Source organism: Hemitrygon akajei, chromosome 2, assembly GCF_048418815.1.
Source record: "Hemitrygon akajei chromosome 2, sHemAka1.3, whole genome shotgun sequence".
Classification (NCBI taxonomy): domain Eukaryota; kingdom Metazoa; phylum Chordata; class Chondrichthyes; order Myliobatiformes; family Dasyatidae; genus Hemitrygon; species Hemitrygon akajei.
Genome location: NC_133125.1, coordinates 181,504,819 through 181,520,269, shown reverse-complemented (window position 1 = coordinate 181,520,269; position 15,451 = coordinate 181,504,819). Strand labels below are relative to the sequence as shown.

Genomic DNA, 15,451 nt, shown 5'->3' with positions numbered 1-15,451 from the left:
TGGAAGGTGAAATATTTAAGACAAACCTGAGGGGGAGCTTCTTCACTCATCCTGGAGGTGGTGAGGGTGTGGAGAGAGTGGCCAGTGCAAGTAGTGCAGGTTAAGAGAAGTTTGGATAGGTACATGGATGGTTGAGGTATGGAGGGATATGGTTCAGGTGCAGGGCGATGGGACTGGACAGAATAACGGTTTGGCAAGCACTGGATGGGCAGAAGGGCCTTTTTCTGCGTTGTTGTGCTCTATGGCGCCCAGTTCCTCTCTTCCCAGGAGTATAAGGAGTTCACAGGTGGGTACAGGCTTAGGTGGTCAGTGGATGAGTTGGGCCATGCTGTCTGGCTCCACGACTCTGTGTAAGACGCTTATACAGAGTGCAAAAGTATAACTGAATTCATCAACAAGTAGAGCGGGTGCCTGAGGAAAATATCTTCAGTCAGTAGGGTACCCGGTTGCGAGAACCATTCACCACAGTGCCAGGACCTCGCCTCCATCCTGAGCTCGTGCTGTCTGTGTGGAGTTTGCATGTTCACCCTGTACCCCCCTCACCCAAATGATCCATTTTTTCCCACACACCAAAGACAATGTGGTAGTTAGGTTAACTGGCCACTGAGTTGTAGAATAGAGCCACAGAATACTAGAGCACAGAAACAAGCCCTTCAGCCCATCTAGTCTATGCTGAGCTGTTATTCTACCTGGACCATAGCCCTCCGTGCCTCTCCCATCCATGTACATATCAAAACTTCTCTGACATGTTGCAACCAATCCTGGAAGCCAGTTCCACACTCCTACCACCCTCTGAGTGAAGAAGTTCCCCCTCAAGTTCTGCTTAAATATCTAGGAGAGTTCATGGGAATTTGGGGAGATTAAAGTGGGGGGGGGGGGGGGGGGGGCTTTCCCACCTGGAGACTGGTGAGCGCCTGAAACACAGTGCCCGTGAGAGCTGTGGAAGCAGAGCCATTGGTGGCACTTTAGAAGTGAATGGCATAGGCATTGAAGGTTGTGGGCCAAGAGAAAGGTTGGCTCCTGGTAGTTGCTAGTCAGCATGGATGTTCTGGGCTGAATGGCCTACCTCCATGTGCTATAACTCAATGGAATAAGTATAAGCAGCTCTAGTCTCTCTCCTCCAGAGAACGCACTGAGAGGAGATCAGATAGGGTTGTGGTAGTGCAGTTACCATGGGAACATGTCCACTTATGGGGATACATAAATCCGAAGCCCTTCACTGTAAAACACTCGCCAATAAATCCAACTGGGAATTCAACTTGGAACTGGAATTAATTTATTGTCCCATGGACTGAGGTACAGTGAAAAGTTTGTCTTGTAGACTGTTCATACAGGTCAGATTATCTATCACCCAGTGCATCAAAGTTTTTTTTACTGGAATGAGAAAGCAATATTCATGCCCTTTCTGCTATGGTCAACCTTTCATTCGGGCATCTTCCCCCTTCCTTCGCAGCCCTGATGAAGGGTTTCGGCCCAAAACATCGACTGTTTATTCCTTTCCAGCTGCTATCTGACCTGCCGAGTTCCTCCAGCATTTTGTGTGTGTTACTGTGGATTAAAACAATTCCAAAAACTATTCACATACGGGATACGGAAAGGATGAAAAGCCCAAATCTCTCCTCCAGTGAAAAAGTGGAGGGGAGGCCTGTGGTCGAATGGTTACCATGAGAATGTGTCCAGGGGAGACACTACTGAGAGAATCACCAGGGTCTCCATCCCCACTATTCATGACATTTACAGAAACGTTGCATACAAAGGACCGAAAAGCAATGTGAGGATTCCTACCACCCATCCCACAGTCTCTCTGACCCACTCCCATCAGGAATGAGGTACAGGAGCATCAGGACTAGGCCTGCCAGACTGGGTAACAGCTTCTTCCCTCAGGCTGTGAGACTGATGAGTATCCTGTCTCCACCGAGGTCTCATCACTCGGACAGGTGTGTGTGTGTGTGTGTGTGTGTGTGTGTGTGTGTGTGTGTGTGTGTGTGTGTGTGTGTGTGTGTGTGTGTGTGTGTGTGTGTGTGTGTGTGTGTGTGTGTGTGTGTGTGTGTGTGTGTGTGTGTGAGAGAGAGAGAGAGAGAGAGAGAGAGAGAGAGAGAGAGAGAGAGAGAGAGAGATAGGGAAGGTGTGTGTGTGTGAGTGAGTGAGTGAGTGAGAGAGAGAGAGATGCTGTGAGGGTTCACCGTGGTCCAGAGGAACAAATGTTTCATTTGTTTGTATACATGACAATGACGATAAACTTGAACCTTAACTTGAGTTGAAATGCAAGTTCAGAGCCCTTCACTGTAAGACAGTCACCAAGAATCCAGCAGTGCACTATTCAATAGCCTCACAACAGAATGCAGAGAACTTGCAGTGCGGGTTGACAATAGGGAGCAAGGTTATAATGAGGTAATTGTGAGGTCGAGTTATTCTGACCGTGCGGGACAGGTGATGGGAATAATACACTCTCGCTTTCACAGGGAGTACTTGAGGTAAATAGAAGGAGGGACTGAAGGTTGGACAAACCCATGGAGAAGGAGAGAATGGAGGTTTAGATAAGGCTCTAAAGGAGTCAAAGGAGCAGATACAAATGTCTGAAAGAACATGCAACCAGGCTCAAGCACAGCTGCTACCCTGCTCTTTTGAAGGATAAGATGTGCTCTTGACCTCAAAACCTCCCTCGTCAGGACCTTGCACCTTGTTCTCTCCCTGCCCTGCACGGAATTGCAGAGTTGTGGACACAGCTCAGCACGTGAGTGGAACCAGCCACTCCTCCATGGATTCTGTCTGTACTCCTTGCTGCCTCAGACCTCACCACCCCAGACATTCTCTGTTTCCCCTCTCAGAAGACACAAAAGCCTGAACGGATGTGCCAGCAGGCTCAAGGACAGCTTCTACCCCTCCAGTACCACCTTGACCTCACAATTCCCTCATTGTGACCTTGCTCCTAACTGTCCTGAAGAAGGGTCTCAGCCTGAAACATCAACTCTTTAATCAGTTCCACAGACTCTGCCTGACCTGCTGAGCCCCTCTGGCATTTTGTGTGTGTTGCCCTGGATTTCCAGCATCTGCAGAATCTCTTGTGTTAATGTGCCATTGTGGTAAGACTACTAAAAGGTCCCCTATTACAATAAGATGGACTCTTGACCTCAGGTTCTTTGTTATGATCTTGCATCTTATTGGTTACCTGCACTGCACTTTCTCTGGAGCCATTACACTGTATTCCTCATGATTAATGTTTCTGTTCTTCCGCCTCAATGCACTGCGTAATAATTCGGTCTGTATGAACACTGTGCAAGACAAACTTTTTACAGCATCTCAGTATATATGACAATAACAAAACCAATTCCAATGCAATTACAACATTGGACTGAATGGGCTGAATGGCCTGTTCTTGTGATCTCCTGAGGAACCGGGGTGTCTGGCCACTTTGCAAGTGACCCTAAAGGGATTATGAAGAGCATGTCTACAGGAAGCTAAAAATAATGTGTGTTAAATGGTAGACAGAGCATTTGCCTTAACAACAGAAAAAGTCATAAATTCTCAGCAGGTCAGGTAGTAACCGCACAACAGGCAATGTTTAATATTTCAGATCCAGGACCCTTCGTAAGAGATTGGATCCCATAAGAACAAAAATCATTGATCTGTCCAACGATGCTGCCTGACCTGCTGAGTATCTGCAATTAACACAAAATGCTAGAGGACCTTGGCAGGTCAGGCAGCATCTATATGGAGGGGAATAAACAGTTGATGTTTTGAGCCAAGGCCTTTCATCAGAATTTCAAAAGAGTGGGCAGAAACCAGAATAAGGCAGAGGGAGGATTACAAGATGGCAGGTGACAGATGAGACCAGGTGAGATTGAAGCTGGGTGGGGGAAGAGGGAGTTAATTAAGAAGCTGAGAGGTGATAGGTGGAAGAGGTAAGCAGTTGAAGAAGGAGGAAACTGATAGGACAGACAGTGGACCATGTTAGAAACCTGGACTTCTATTGATGTGTGGTGGAAAGTGTGCTTACTGGCTGCATTATGGCCTGGTATGGGAACACAAATTCCTTTGAATGGAAAATCCTACAAAAGGTAGCGGATTCGACCCAGTACATCACGGGTAAAGCCCTCCCAACCAATGAGCCTATCTACATGAAATGCTGTCGTAGGAAAGCAGCATCTATTATGAAAGATCCTCACCACCCAGGCCGTGCTCTTTTCTCACTGCTGCCATCAGGGAGAAGGTACAGGAGCCTCAGGACTCACACCACCAGGTTCAGGAACAGTTACTACCCCTCAACCACCAGGCTGTTGAACAAAAGAGGATAATTACACTCATCCATTGAGATGTTCCCACAACCAAGGACTATTTATCTTGTGATTTTGTGCTCTCGTTATTTATTAATATTTATTTATATCTGCATTTCAGCAGTTTGCTGTTTTCCACGCTCCTGCTCTTTCAATGATCCTGTACTGTTCTGTAGATTTGCTGAGTGTGACGCAGAAGAAAGGATCTCGGGGTTGCGGTGACAGGTACGTACTCTGATCATAAATTTGACTCTGAAAGGGAAGGAGGAGGGGAACCAGAGGAAGGTGATGGGCAGGTGAGGGCAAGAGAAGGAGCGAGAGGGTAACCAGAATGAGGAATGGAAAAAGAAAGAAGGAGGGAGAGGGGAGAAATTACTGGAGGTTAAAGAAATTGACTTAGGTGCCACCGAGTTTGAGGTTACCAGGTGTTGGTCCTCCAACCTGAGAGTAGTTAAGACTTCTTCTGTTTTTATTTCAGGCATTTTCAGTTTCTTTTTAAGTTTTCTCCGTACAGTGGCAGAGAAGTGAAAACGCAATGGGCCACAGGGCCACCGCCTGCTGCTCCTAGTCACCCCACTATAGGAAGGTGAGACTATAGAAGGGTGGGGTGCCTGTTTGAAAGGAGGTCAGAAATACAGGTGTGCGCTACTTTCTAAAGGGAGAGAAAATACAAAAAAAATCAGTCACAAAGGGACTGGGAGCCCTGGTGCAGGATTCCCAAATGGTTAACTTGCAGGTTGAGTCGGTGGGGAGGAAGGCAAATGCAATGTCAGCATTCATTTTGAGAGGACTAGAATACAAAAGCAAGGATGTAATGCTGAGGCTCTAAGGTACCGGTCGGACCGCACTAGGAGTACTGTGAGCAGTTTTGGGTCCCTTATCTAACAGATATGCTGCCATTAGAGTGGGCCCCGGGGAGGTTTACAGGTATAAAAGGATTAACGTTTGATGGTTCTGGGCCTGTAGTCACAGGAGTTTAGAAGAATGATAATAAATCAGCCATGATCAAACGGTGGAGTGGACCCAGGGGGCCAGGTAGCCTAATCCTGCTCCTGTGTCTTATGGGGCCAGGACTGCTTTCTGTACTATGGAGCTGTTTGAGGGGAAATTTGGTCAGCGTTAGTCACCCTGTTACAGTAAAGATGCCATTAAGCTGCAAAGAATGCAGAAAAGATTGACAATGATGTTGCCAGGACTCAAGGAGAATGAGGAGTGACCTTGTAAAGATGTATGAAATCCATGAGGATGTTGAATTAGAGGGTATATTTGTTTTTGCTGGAACTTCAGAATAACACGTACCAAGTGCTGGAGGAACTCAACAGTTAAGGCAGCATCTATGGAAATGAATAAACACCAGACATTTCGGGCCAAGACCCTTCTTCAGGACTGAGAAGGAAGGGGGGGAGACACCAGACCAAACTGGTGGGGGAGGGGAAGAAGGATAGCTAGAAGGTGATGGGTAAAGCCAAATGGATGAGAAGGTCAAGGGCTGGAGAAGAAGGAATCTAATGGAAGAGAAGAATGGACCATAGGAGAAAGGGAAGGAGGAGGGGACCAGGGGAGGTGATAGGCAGGTGAGAAGAGGTCAGAGGCCAAAGTGGGGAATTGAAGGAGAGGGAGGGAATTTTTTTTTTTTACAGGAAGGAGAAATCGATATGCATGCCATCAGGTTGGAGGCTACCCAGACGGACTATCAGCACCATCCAGAGACAGAGAAGCAGTTTCAGCGACAGGTTACTATCGATGCAATGCTCCTCAGACAGGATGAAGAGGTCAATACTCCCCAATGCCATTAGGCTTTACAATTCTTAGGACTTAAGAACTTTTTAAAAGCTATTATTAATGCTTTTTGAGATAGTGATTTAGATGCATATCATATTCTTTACTGAGTTAAGTATTGTATGTTATTAGTTTTGCTACAACAAGTGTATGGGACATTGGAAAAAAGTTGAATTTCCCCATGGGGATGAATAAAGTATCTATCTATCTATCTATCAGCTGCTGCTCCTCCACCCCAAGGCAGAAGAGGAGACTATGGACCAACACGTCAGAACGGAAGAGGGAATCAGAAGTAAACTGGTCACCGGGAAGTTCCAGTTTCGATGGATGGAGCAGAGGTGCCCGGTGAAGAGGTCACCCGGTTTACAACGGGTCTCACCAGTGCCAAGGAGGCCACATCGGGAGCACTGGACACAATAGACAACCCCAGTAGGTTCACAGGTGGATTGCTGTCTCACCTGAGGAACTGTTTGGGGCCCTGAGTGGAGTTAAGGGAGGAGGTGAAGGGGCAACTGTGGCACTTTGGCCACTTACAGGGAGAAATGCCAGGTGGGAGATTAGTGGGGAGGGATGAACGATCAAAGGGAGGGATCACTATGGAAACCGGAGGAGATGTAGGTGAGGGCAGCACCAAAAGAGGAGGAATGGGAGGTTAGTTAGGAAGATTCAGTCGCTAGGTATACATGGTGAGGTAGTAAATTGGATTAGACATTGGCTCAATGGGAGAAGTCAGAGAGTGGTAGTGGAGGATTGCTACTCTGAGTGGAGGCCTGTGACTAGTGGTGTGCCACAGGGATCGGTGCTGGGACCATTGTTATTTGTCATCTATATCAATGATCTGGATGATAATGTGGTAAATTGGATCAGCAAATTTGCTGATGATACAAAGATTGGAGGTGTAGTGGACAGTGAGGAAGGTTTTCAAAGCTTGCAGAGGGATCTGGACCAGCTGGAAAAATGGGTTAAAAAAATGGCAGATGGAGTTTAATACAGACAAGTGTGAGGTATTGCACTTTGGAAGGAAAACCCAAGGTAGAACATACAAAGTAAATGGTAGGGCACTGTGGAGTGCAGTAGAACAGAGGAATCTAGGAATAGAGGAAAGTGATGTCACAGGTAGATAGGGTTGTAAAGAGAGCTTTTGGTACATTGGCCTTTATAAATCAAAGTATTGAGTATAAGAGTTGGAATGTTATGGTGAGGTTGTATAAGGCATTGGTGAGGCCGAATTTGGAGTACTGTGTGCAGTTTTGGTCGCCGAATTACAGGAAGGATATTAATAAGGTTGAAAGAGTGCAGAGAAGGTTTACAAGGATGTTGCCGGGACTTGAGAAACTGAGTTACAGAGAAAGGTTGAATAGGTTAGGACTTTATTCCCTGGAGTGTAGGAGAATGAGGGGTGATTTGATCGAGGTGTATAAAATTATGATGGGTATAGATAGAGTGAATGCGAGCAGGCTTTTTCCACTGAAGCTAGGGGAGAAAAGAAAACAGAGGACATGGGTTAAGGGTGAAGGGGGAAAAGTTTAAAGGGAACATTGGGGGGGGCTTCTTCACACAGAGAGTGGTGGGAGTGTGGAATGAGCTGCCAGATGAAGTGGTAAATGCAGGCTCACTTTTAACATTTAAGAAAAACTTGGACAGGTACGTGGATGAGAGGGGTATGGAGGGATATGGTCCAGGTGCAGGTCAGTGGGACTGGGCAGAAAAATGGTTCAGCACAGCCAAGAAGGGCCGAAAGGCCTGTTTCTGTGCTGTAATGTTCTATGGTTCTATGAAAGGAAACCGCGTTTTTTTTTAAGGAGGAAGACATCCCAGATGTCCTGGAAAGAAAAGCCACACCCTGGCTACAGATTTAATTGCTTTCTGGTTGCTCGCATTCTTACACCATTACCTGCAGACATGTAGTTGTTCAGGCTGTTTTTAGCGGCTGCGGTTGAAAGCCACGCGCTCACGGGAAGAACGTATAAACTCGTTACAGAGGATGGCAGAACTCCGACGCCCCGAGCTCCAATAGCATCACACTAACTGCTCCGCGGTTTCTCCCACATCCCAAAGGCGTTGGAGTTGCTGGGTTAATGGTCAGTTGTCCCTGGCGTGTAGGTGAGGAGTACAATCTGGGCGGGGGGGGGGGAGTTGAGGGGTAAGGGTAGAACAAAGAATGTGTTATTAGTATAAGTGAGCTGGTTGACAGTCAATGGGTGAAGGGCCTTGACGACAATGATGAGCAAATTGAGACTAAAACTCACTGTCTGAGGGGTTGGTGCTGGCGGAAGCCCCCAGGCCAACTGTAAAGTACTTGACAGAACACTGGGGAAACATGAGGTGCAGGAATGTGATGGGCCGAACAGCCTTCTGCAGCAATTGATGGATTTGGAACTGTGGGGAAACTGGTCTGGCCACGCGCATTTTCCCAAGGGTTAGGTGAGGGGTGTTCTGGAGAAGGACCTGTCGTCTCTGGCCCACGGGACGGTGAGATCTGCCGCAGTCTCCAGCCACTGACCAGAATAAATCAGTGCGGATCCTCCTGTCCACTGGACACTGCCTGGAATCTCGGACATTACCACCGGGAGCTGGAACACATCGCCAGAGCATTAGAGACTCTTAGGTGGATGAAAGGAAAATGGAGACTATGGGCTGCCCACAAGGAAGGCATTAGACTGATTGTGAAGCAGATTAAAAGGCAGCTCAACGGCGTGGGCCGAAGGCTCCGTACTGTGCTATAATGCTTTATGAAATCCCAGTTACCGGGGATTATCGATCAGTTGATGACACAGTGGACCATGATATATCTTCAGGAGAGAGGCTCCCTCTCTCGTCAAGCCTATGAGTGACTCTCTTGCCCCAAGGAACAAACTGTGAGATGGAGTCCTCCCATGTGAGGGGATGTCGATGTGTGTTTGTTTGTAGTGTGCGCCAGTCAAAGGTGAAGCTGAGTTTATTGTCATTTGTGAGTACAGGTGCACACATGCATAGATAAATGTTTACATATCTACAGTATACGTGTATTACACACATACTCCACGTGTATGTATCACACGCGCTACATGTGTATGTGTGTTTACATTAGTATATGTGTGTATGTATCCGTAAGTGTATCAGTGTGTATGTATACAGGTATCTGGCCCGCATCTCTGTGTATCAGCACGTGTCCATGTTGGTTCATGTGTGTGCATGCAGGTGAGTGGGTGTAGGTGTCCATGAATATGTGCTGTGTGTGTGTGTGAAAATGCAGAAGTGTGTTTGCATGAATGTATGTAAAAATGTGTGCATTCTGTGTGGATGCATGTGTATGTATCAGTGTGCCCGTGTTTTTACATCTGCATGTGTGTAGGCGTAATTGTGCACGCATATCTGAATGTCTGTGAAAATGTGTTTGTGTATCTGTGTGTGTGTGAGAAAATGTGTTTGTGTATCTGTGTGTGTGTGAGAAAATGTGTTTGTGTATCAGTGTGTGTGTGTGTTTACGCGAGGGGTGTGTGGAGCCGGAAGGATGGGGACGCTCTGGGCCGTGACTCCTCTGTGACAGAACAGCCCCATGAAGGGCACAAGATGAACTACCCCTCGGGCATGTGGAGCAGGAACAGCGTCAGTAACGCTCAAAGGCAGCAAAAGAGGCAAAGCGAGAGGCCTGGATTCCCCCCTCGGGAGGCTGGAATCCCTCCGTGCAGGGCAGGAATCTCGGTTAAAGGAGCCCCCACCCTCTTTCCATCCCAGATATACCAGCCTCCCACCGAAGCGACTCAGCCCTGCTGGCTCAAACACTGTCAGTTAACCCTTGCACTGTCGCCAGACAATGGGACTCACTCCACAACCCCAAACCACTCCCAGGCACTAGACGCTGCATTGCATTAGTTAATTAGCACCCCCCCTCCCCTCCCCGCCCCCAGTCGCAGAACACGTTGGGCTGAACGGAAGACAGTAATGGTGGACATGCCGAGGCTTTCAGTTAACGTGTGGCGCAAGGTTCAAGCCCCCGGTATTAAACGTGCCCTATCTTCAGCCCCAACCCCACACCCCTTAAGGTCGAAATGCTGAAAGAGGGTGGAAGAGGGGGTATCTTCCGGCCCTTGCAGCGGTGTTCCAGTCGATGCTGTTAACAGGTGTTGACGGGGGGGATCTGCTTACCAATTCCGAGAGCACAGGAGCAGAATCCGGGCGGTTGAAGACTAGAATCCCTCGGGGTGATCATCCAGCACGTTGTTCCCGCACTAAAAGCACGCACGCACACACACACACACACCAATTTGCGGATTTCGCCCTCCTCCGAGGGTCCGAAATCGTCGCCGTTTGTTTGTGCAACTGGAGAAGGCAGAAGGGGAGGGAGGAGTGTGGATTTTGTCCCCGAGAGGGGCTGATTTGACCCCCTTTTTTCGCCCAGGCAGTTCTAGACTCGTTGTGGATGCCCCACGTAGAAATCCCAGCCTTCTCGCCGAGATGCTCTTCCAGCTGGAGTGCTGAGATGTCTTGAAATCCACTGTTGACTGCCTGCCTGCCTCTCTCTCTCTCTCTCTCTGCCTGCCAGCCTCTCTCTCTCCCTCTCTCCCTCCCTGTCTCTCTCTCCCTCCCGCTCTCTCTGCCTGCCTGCCTGCCTCTCTCTCTCCCCCTCTCTGTCTCTTTCTTTCTACGTCTGTGGAGCCAGCTCCACGCAACAGATCAGAGGGTGCACTGGCAGGGGGCTTCCATACAGATCCTCCTCCTCAACTCACCCCCACCCTCCCGCAGTGAGGGACTTCCTCTCCCTTAAAGGCAGCTGCGGCTTCGTCGGAAGAGGGGCGAGTGTGTAGAACGGTCAGGCCGGGACCGTCTTCATTTCAGTGCCGGAGACCTCATAGAGGGGCATACAATACCGAGGGGGGGGGGGGTGAGCATGGTCTTGTTCCCGGGGGTGGGGAATCAAGCCCTGATGAAGGGTTTCGTCCCGAGATGTCGACTGTTTATTCCTCTTCATAAACGTTGCCTGAGTTCCTCCAGCACTTGCGCGTGTTTCTCAAGAATTAGAGGGCATAGGTTAAGTTGAGGGAGGAGAGACTTATTAGGTAACTTTGTCACCCCGTCGATGGTCCATGTGTGGAACTAGCAGCCAGGGGAAGCGGCTGACAGCATTTGAAGACAGTTGGACAGGTACATGGATAGGAAAGGTTAAAAAGGGTAAGTGGTCAAACAAGAGCAAAATGGGGCATCTTGGTCTGCATGGAGCAGTTAGGCCAGTGAGCCTGTTTCCGTGCTGGAATTCATCCCAGTCCAAGGGCTGCGTAGAAGATCACACCAAAGGTCATCTCACCCTCACACCCCCCCACCCCCACAGCAGTTCCACAACATGACTGTGGAGATATCTCCGTCACCCATGACAGACCGGGGTTAATAATCCCTGGGTCAGAGCAAGCCAGGCGTGAGGGTTCCAGAGATGGTGTCCCCACCTACTCCTTCTGCCACTGTATCCCACCCCTCAGATCTCACTACCCATATCCCACCAGCGAGTCCCCTTCCCCATATCCCATCACACAGCCCCCTTTCCCATATCCCATCATCTAGTCCCCTTTCCCAAATCCCATCATCCAGTCCCCTTTCCCATATCCCACCTCCCAACCCTTTTCCCATATCCCATCATCCAGTCCACTTTCCCATATCCCATCATCCAGTCCCCTTTCCCATATCTCACCACCCAGCCCTTTTCCCATATCCCACCACACAGCTCCCTTTCCCATATCCCATCATCCAGTCCCCTTTCCCATATCCCACCTCCCAACCCTTTTCCCATATCCCACCACACAGCCCCCTTTCCCATATCCCATCATCCAGTCCCCTTTCCCATATCCCACCTCCCAACCCTTTTCCCATATCCCATCACACAGCCCCTTTCCCAAATCCCATCATCCAGTCCCCTTTCCCAAATCCCATCATCCAGTCCCCTTTCCCATATCCCACCTCCCAACCCTTTTCCCATATCCCATCATCCAGTCCACTTTCCCATATCCCATCATCCAGTCCCCTTTCCCATATCCCACCTCCCAACCCTTTTCCCATATTGCATCATCCAGTCCACTTTCCCATATCCCATCATCCAGTCTCCTTTCCCATATCCCACCTCCCAACCCTTTTCCCATATTGCATCATCCAGTCCACTTTCTCATATCCCATCACACAGCCGCTTTCCCATATACCACCATCATCGCCTTTCCCATATCCCACCACCCAGTCCCCTCCATCCAGATAAGACCATAAGATATAGGAGCAGAATTAGGCCATTTGGCCCATCAAGACAAATCTGCCATTTCTTCACGGGTGATCCAACTTTCCTCTCAGCCCCAATCTCCTGCCTTCTCCCTGTAACCTTTCATGCCCTGACAAATCAAGGATCTATCAACCTTTGCTTTAAATATAAATACAGATTTGGCCTCCTGAGGCAAACAACTCCACAGATTTACCACTCTCTGGCTAAAGAAATTCCTTCTCATGTCTGTTCTGAAGGGACACCCTTCTGTTTTGAGGCTCTGCCCTCTGGTCCTAGACTCTCCCGCCATAGGGAACATCCTCTCCACATCCACTCTATCAATGCCTTTCACCATTTGATACGTTTCAATGAGGTCACCCCTCATTCTTTCAATTCCAGTGAATAGAGGCCATCAAGCGCTCTTCATATGACAAGCCATTCAATCCTGGAGTCATTTTTTTCAAAGCTCCTTTGAACCCTCTCCAGTTTCAGCAGATCCTTTCTAAGATGAGGGGCCCAAAACTGTTCACAATACTCCAGGTGAGGCCTCACCAGTGCTTTACAAAGCCTCAGCATTACATCCCTGCTCTTATATTCAGGTCCTCTTGAAATGAATGCCAACATCGCATTTGCCTTCCTCACCACCGACTCAACCTGCAAATTAACCTTCAGGGAATCCTGCACCAGGACTCCCAAGTCCTTTGCACCTTAGTTTTTTGTGTTTTCTTTTCACTTAGAAAATAGTGTACTCTTTCATTTCTTCTACCAAAGTGCATGACCATACAGTTCCCAACACTGCCTTCCATCTGCCACTTCTTTGCCCATTCTCCTAATTTGTCTTGTTCTTCTGTAGCCTCTCTACTTCCTCAAAACTACCTCCCCCTCCACCAATCTTCATATCATCTGCAAACTTCGCAACAAGGTCGTCAATTCCATTATACAAATCATTGATGTACAACGTAAAATGAATCAGTCCCAACACAGACGCCCGTGAAACATCACTAGTCACCGGCAGCCAACTAGAAAAGACTCCCTTTATTCCCATTCTTTGCTCCCTGCCAATCAGCCCCTGCTTTATCCATGCTGGAATCTTCCCTGTAATACCATGGGCTCATAGCTTGTTAAGCAGACTCATGCGTGGCACCTTGTCAAAGGCCTTCTGAAAATCCAAGTGCATAACATCACCCAGTTCTCCTTTGTCTATGCTGCTTGTTATTTCTTCAAAAAATCCCAACAGATCTGTCAGGCAAGATCTTCCCTTGAGGAAACGATGCTGATAATGGCCTGTTCTATCATGTGCTTCCAAGTACCCTGAGACCTCATCCTTAACAATAAGCTCCAATGTCTTCCCAACCACTGAGGTCAGACTAACTGCCTATAATTTCCTTTCTACTGCCTCCCTCCCTTCTTGAGGAGTGGAGTGACATTTGCAATTTTCCATTCTTCCAGAACCATTCCAGAATTTAGTGATTCTTGAAAGATCATTACTCCACAATCTCTTCAGCCACCTCTTTCAGAACCCTAGGCTGTACACCATCTGGTGCAGGTGACTTATCTACCTTCAGACCTTTCAGTTTCCCAAGAACCTTCTCTCTAGTAATGGAAACTTCACACACTTCATGACCCCTGACACCTGGAACTTCCACCATGTTGCTGGTGTCTTCCACAGTGAAGACTGATGCAAAATACTTATTCAGTTCATCTGCCATATCTTTATCCCCCATTACTACCTCTCCAGCAGTGTTTTCCAGTGGTCCAATATCAACTCTCACCTCTCTTTTATTCTGAAGAATCTTTTCCATCTTTACCTTCCCAATAACCTTTTTAGTTGCCTCCTGTTGGCATTTGAAAACTTGAGTAACTCTCTTTACTCGCTGTGATACTGGTATATCTGACCTTATCTTCTCCTCAGAGTTCAGGGTGAATTCAAGCACATTATGATCACCTTCTCTAAGGGTACCTTGACCTGAAGCTCTCTGATCCATTCCAGATTGTTGCACAACGCCCAATCGAGAATATCTGATTCCCTAGCAGGCTCAACCAAGTGCTGCTCAAAAAGCCATCTCGTAGGCATACAAGAAATCCCCCCTCTTGGAGTCCAGCAGCAACCTGATTGTCCCGTGAACCTGCCGTTTGAAATCCCCGTGACTATTGTAATATTGCCCTTCTGGCATGCACTTTCTATCTTCTGTTGTAATTTGTAGACCACATCCTTACTACTGTTTAGGGGTCTGTATCATCTCACACCAGGGTCTTTTTACCCTTGCAGTTCCTTAGCTCTATCCACAATGACTCAACGCTTTCTGACCCTATGTCACCTCTTTCTAATGATTTGATTTCATTTTTACCAAAAGAGCAATGCCACAACCTCTGCCTTCCAGCCTGTCCTTTCGATACCGTGTGTATCCTTAGACATAAAGTTCCCAGCTACAATCTTCTTTCAGCCATGATTCAGTGATGCCTACAACATCGTACCTGCCGATCTGTAACTGTGCTGCAAGTTCATCTACCTTATTCCGTATACTGCACACATTCAGATATAACATTTTCAGTCTTGCATTCATCCTTTTCGATTTTGTCCACTGTTTACACTCATCCTGTGAACTGCAATTTTGTCGTATCATCGGCTTCTCATCGCTACGTGTTACCTCTGTTTGTAAACCATGTACCTCATCTTCAGCACTATCACTCTGGTTCCCCACCCTCCTGCCTAATTAGTTTACACTCTCATGGACAACCCTTGCCAACCTGCCCACAAGGATATTGGACCCCCTCAGGTTCTGGTGTAACTCACCCCTTTTGTACAGGTTGCACCTTCCCTGGAAGAGATCCCAGTGATCCATAAATCAGCTGCCAAATCATTCTATTCTTAGCTTCATTGGCACGTGGCACAGGGAGCAATCCAGAGATCACTACCCTGGATGTCCTGTTTCTCAGCTTTCTACCTAGCTCCCTAGAATATCTCTTCAGGACCTCCTCACCTTGTCTACCTATGTCATTGGTCCGAGGCATTCCTGATGCTGGAACCAAGGAAGCAACACGCCATTCTGATGTCTCTGTCGCTCTGAATCTCCTATCAACACCGCAGTCCTCCTTACCTCTCTACTCTTCTCAGCCACAGCACCAGACCCAGTACCAGGGACCCATTCAGTGTGACTCCCCGCGGTAGGATGTCCCACTCAAT

At 48.0% G+C, this 15,451-nt stretch overlaps 1 protein-coding gene across 2 annotated transcripts in view; it reads right to left on the bottom strand.

Annotated features, from left to right (window-relative positions):
• Positions 1 to 10,583, bottom strand: part of LOC140719017 (uncharacterized) — a 160,341-nt gene extending 149,758 nt beyond the window's left edge. The window contains exons 1-2 of one of the 2 annotated variants that reach the window (XR_012096846.1): positions 10,182 to 10,583; positions 7,948 to 8,170 (exon numbers count right to left, since the gene is read on the bottom strand). The gene's annotated coding sequence lies outside the window, so the exon portion shown is untranslated. The remainder of the gene's footprint in view (positions 1 to 7,947; positions 8,171 to 10,181) is intronic. The other variant, XR_012096848.1, reaches the window with a different exon arrangement.
• Between the last annotated feature and the right edge of the window lie 4,868 nt (positions 10,584 to 15,451).